The sequence below is a fragment of the Bombina bombina genome, chromosome 2 (assembly GCF_027579735.1).
Source record: "Bombina bombina isolate aBomBom1 chromosome 2, aBomBom1.pri, whole genome shotgun sequence".
Classification (NCBI taxonomy): Eukaryota; Metazoa; Chordata; class Amphibia; order Anura; family Bombinatoridae; genus Bombina; species Bombina bombina.
In genome coordinates this window covers 363,936,496-363,941,495 of record NC_069500.1, presented here as the reverse complement: position 1 = coordinate 363,941,495, position 5,000 = coordinate 363,936,496, and the positions used below count along the sequence as shown (strand labels likewise).

Genomic DNA, 5,000 nt, shown 5'->3' with positions numbered 1-5,000 from the left:
AGGTTTTATACTGGATTTTTATATCAGTATCTGTGCATCTTATTCTTTATAGTAGTGTCTATTACATGCAGTTATATGAAAATGAGTGTATACTGTCCCTTTAAGCGCATGTCTCATTCATCGCACTGTAAGGGGTGGCTAATAGACAGTGATTTTCCCTGAAGAGATACAGTCTCTCTGTGGTGCACGTCAGACCATTGCTCCCTTGTGATTCCATATGGAGAAACACTGTTGCTACAATAAGAGGCTGATCTACAGCTCTGTTCTGCACCTTTCATTTACACAGCAGCTGATCCTTGTTTACAAAGCAACTGACTGGCAAGATCTTAGGGCCAAAGGGTCAGACAAGAAAATGCTGACCTGTTAACCTCTATAAATATATTAGTTCATTTAGGAGCTCTAACATAAATTACATTTAACAAATACTATCTAACATAAAGTGGTTGTTTGTATCAGCCCCTTAGCTGCCATAGAGAGTCTGTAGCCCTGTTTTGCAGCCACAAGGTTAAAGGTTATTGCTTATCATGTGTGTAACATTCCATTGTGTTATTATGGCAGTCTAAAATATCATGTACTTGTGTTAATGCAGTCGCCAAGGAGTCAGTTTATCTCCTGAGAGTTACAATTCTTTAGATCTTTCGTGCTTGCGAGTAATGTATCTACAATGACACAATGTCATTTTCCCATCTATAGGCTCCATTCCAACCTGATACTATGTAAAAACTCTGGTATTTTTGGCATCTTTGAACTAGTTTGTACATAAACTACATGGACAGATTTTGGAGCATCTGCTGCATTCAGATTCAGTAAACATGAAAACGTAAAAGATACAGTAGTTTCCACTTGGTTTTGCAGATCATTAGGGGTTAAAAAATTAGCAACCCATGTGAAAGGATAGCATTATGCGCAAAAAAACACCAAATCCATTATTGCTAAATAACAGATGTGCAAATATCTGAAATCTGTCATATATTGGTGAAAATATATTCATTATTGTTCATAATTATTTTTCCCCTTTCCATGCAATTTTAAAGGGACATAGAAGTGCAAAAAATGTCTTAATGTTTTGTAACATTTTATTATTGTGCTGTTGAACACATCTGGTGAGCCAGTGACAAGAGGCATATGTGTGTAACCACCAACTAGCTCCTAGTAATGCATTGCTGCTCCTGAGCCTACCTAGGTATGCTATTCAACAAATATTGCAAAAGAACAAACTGTATTTTAAAATAGAAGTAAATTGAAATGTTTATTAAAATTAAAGGGACACTGAACCCAATTTTTTTCTTTTGTGACTCAGATAGAGCATGAAATTTTAAGCAACTTTCTAATTTACTTATATTATCAAATTTTCTTTATTATCTTGGTATCTTTATTTGAAATGCAAGAATGTAAGTTTAGATGCCGGCCCATTTTTGGTGAACAACCTGGGTTGTCCTTGCTGATTGGTGGATAAATTCATCCACCAATAAAAAAAGTGCTGTCCAGAGTTCTGATTAGATGCCTTCTTTTTCAAATAAAGATAGCAAGATAATCAAGAAAAATTGATAATAGGAGTAAATTAGAAAGTTGATTAAAATTGCATTCTCTATCTGAATCACGGTTCAGTGTCCCTTTAAATGCTATATCAGATCAAAAAACATTTAAGTTGAACTTTCTTGTCCCTTTAACACTGAAAAGTGTTAACTTTCAAATTTGTATAAAGTAATGGGCGTTGTAACTTAGTTATTCTAGATTTAAATGTCTGTTCTCTTCTATTTTTCATTTACTCTAGTATTTTAGTGTTAAATGCCCCCTTTAAATGAACACAAAAATCATTCTTTGTTGTTGTCTCTAAAAGAACGATTTTTAACATATTTTAAAGTTTTTACTAAAATATATGCTCCAGTAAATTAGAGGTGAAAAAAAAATAAACTTTTTTTTTTTTTTAAATGTATTTATGCTTTGGTGAATAATTAAAGGGCAACTAAACACAAAATCTTTCTTTCATGATTCAGATAGAACATACAAATTTAAACATTACAATTTACTTCTATTATTTATTTTGCTTCATTTTTTAGATATCCTTATTTGAAGAAAAAGCAATGCACATGGGTGAGCCAATCACATGAGGCTTCTATGTGCAGCAACCAATCAGCAGCTACTGAGCATATCTAGATATGCTTTTCAGCAATGAATATCAAGAGAATAAAACATATTAGATAATAGAAGTAAATTAGAAAGATGTTTAAAAATGCATTCTCTTTCTAAATCATGAAAGAAAAAAATGTGGGTATCATGGCCCTTTAAGCAGTGGGGGTTTTACCGTTCAGCCAGTGAGTAATAAGGTCCTGGGGCTTGTACTTTCTATTTGGTGCAAAATAACCAGATTTAACTTCTGTTTTTTATACAACTATATTTTTTAAACCATGATTAAAAAGTGCTTTTTTATGTATTTGAGTTTTATTGCCTAAAATTATTATTATTTCTTTAAAATGATGAAAATGTGAATAACCATGTCACTAAAGAGACAGTCAAGTAAAAATTATGCTTTCATGATTTAGATGGAGATGCAGATTTTATCATCAAATGTGCTTTGTCTTCTTGGTATTCTATTTTGAAAGCTAAACCTAGGTACGCTCAAACTGATTTCTATGCCCCTGAAGGCCACCTCTTATCTCAGTGCATTTTGACAGTTTTTCACAGACAGTTCTAGTTCATGTGTGCCCTATAGGTAACATTGTGCTCACTCCCATAGTTATTTATGACTTAGCACTGATTGGATAAAGTGCAAGTTTGTCAAAAGAACTGAAATAAGGGTGCAGTCTGCAGAATCTTAGATACATGGTAATCTCAGAGATAAAAAGTATAGTAATATAAGCATGTTGGTTATGCAAAACTGGGGAATGGGTAATAAAGGGATTATCTTTTTAAACAATAAAACTTTTCAAGTAGACTGCCCCTTTTAATAAACCATTTTGGATATAAAATTCTCTGCAAATAATTTCTGGTCTCTCATGCTGGGTAGGGTTAATTGGAGGTGTGAGCGTTTTGTATGTTATAGAACTATGGATGCGATTTGCCCTTTTATGAGAGAGAGGGTAACAGAAAGATTCCAGAGGAACATGTGGGATCTCGTCTTCAAGCGGAATGTTTATATTTTTAGCTACTAGGAATATAGCAACTCCAGAGCTAAGAGGTCATTGAACTGGTGTTGAGAATCCCTAACTGTTTTTCTCATTGCAGCCAGATAAGTGACAAACTTGAACGATAAAAAGATAATGTGTTTGATATGTACTCCATATGTGTACTTGCATTAGAAGATGCATCTAGCTGTCAAAATATTCAGCAGCTCAGCAGCTGCCCATGGCGTGGTGTTTGCACCCTGTGTTTTGTATCTGTCATCAACTAGTTCGTTTTTGTTGCTATTTTACTTAAATGGTTTTAAAGCACATTTTTTAAAATCATAATGATCATGTGTTTATGTTGATATCTTTTTTTTTTTTTTTTTAATTAGGATCCTAACTTAGAATGTTCATATGACACCCAATGTGTTTTTAATTAAAAGGAATGAGATTGTGTGTGTATGCATGTATGTTTATATGTATATATGTATATATATATATATATATATATATATATATATATATATGTATGTATGTATGTATATGTGTGTGTGTGTGTGTACATATATATATATGTGTGTATGTATGCATATGTATGTGTGTATGTATGTATATATATATATATATATATATATATATATATATATATATATATATATATAAAATTTATGTAAGAATTTACCTGATAAATTAATTTCTTTCATATTGGCAAGAGTGCATGAGCTAGTGACGTATCGGATACACATTCCTACCAGGAGGGGCAAAGTTTCCCAAACCTCAAAATGCCTATAAATACACCCCCCACCACACCCACAATTCAGTTTAACGAATAGCCAAGAACGAATAGCCAAGAAGTAGGGTGATAAGAAAGGAGCAAAAGCATTAACAAGGAATTGGAATAATTGTGCTTATACAAAAAAATCATAACCACCATAAAAAGGGTGGGTCTCATGGACTCTTGCCAATATGAAAGAAATGAATTTATCAGGTAAATTCTTACATAAATTATGTTTTCTTTCATGTAATTGGCAAGAGTCCATGAGCTAGTGACCTATGGGATAGCAAATACCCAAGATGTGGCACTCCACGCAAGAGTCACTAGAGAGGGAGGGATAAAAATAAAGACAGCCAATTCCGCTGAAAAATTAATCCACAACCCAAATCAAAAAGTTTTAATCTTATAATGAAAAAAACTGAAATTATAAGCAGAAGAATCAAACTGAAACAGCTGCCTAAAGTACTTTTCTACCAAAAACAGAAAAAACATCAAAATGGTAGAATTTAGTAAAAGTATGCAAAGAAGACCAAGCTGCTGCTTTGCAAATCTGATCAACAGAAGCTTCATTCCTAAAAGCCCAGGAAGTAGAAATTGACCTTGTAGAATGAGCCGTAATCCTCTGAGGCGGGAATTTACCTGACTCCAAATAAGCATGATGAATCAAAAGCTTTAACCAAGATGCCAAAGAAATGGCAGAAGCCTTCTGACCTTTCCTAGAACCAGAAAAGATAACAAATAGTCTAAAGTCTTTCTGAAGTCTTTCTGAAATCTTTAGTAGCTTCAACATAATATTTCAAAGCTCTTACCACATCCAAAGAATGTAAAGATCTCTCCAGAGAATTCTTAGGATTAGGACACAATGAAGGGACAACAATTTCTTTACTAATGTTGTTGGAATTCACAACCTTAGGTAAAAATGTAAATGAAGTCCACAAGACCGCCTTATCCTGATGAAAAATCAGAAAAGGAGACTCACAAGAAAGAGCAGATAATTCAGAAACTCTTCGAGCAGAAGAGATGGCCAAAAGGAACAATACTTTCCAAGAAAGTAATTTAATGTCCAGAGAATGCATAGGCTCAAACGGAGGAGCCTGTAAAGCTTTCAAAACCAAATTAAG

The 5,000-nt window shown here is 33.4% G+C and overlaps 1 protein-coding gene across 11 annotated transcripts in view; it reads left to right on the top strand.

The window, feature by feature from the left end:
* PITPNM2 (phosphatidylinositol transfer protein membrane associated 2) overlaps nt 1-5,000 on the top strand; it is a 545,415-nt gene that overhangs the window by 228,692 nt on the left and 311,723 nt on the right. The window lies entirely within an intron of this gene.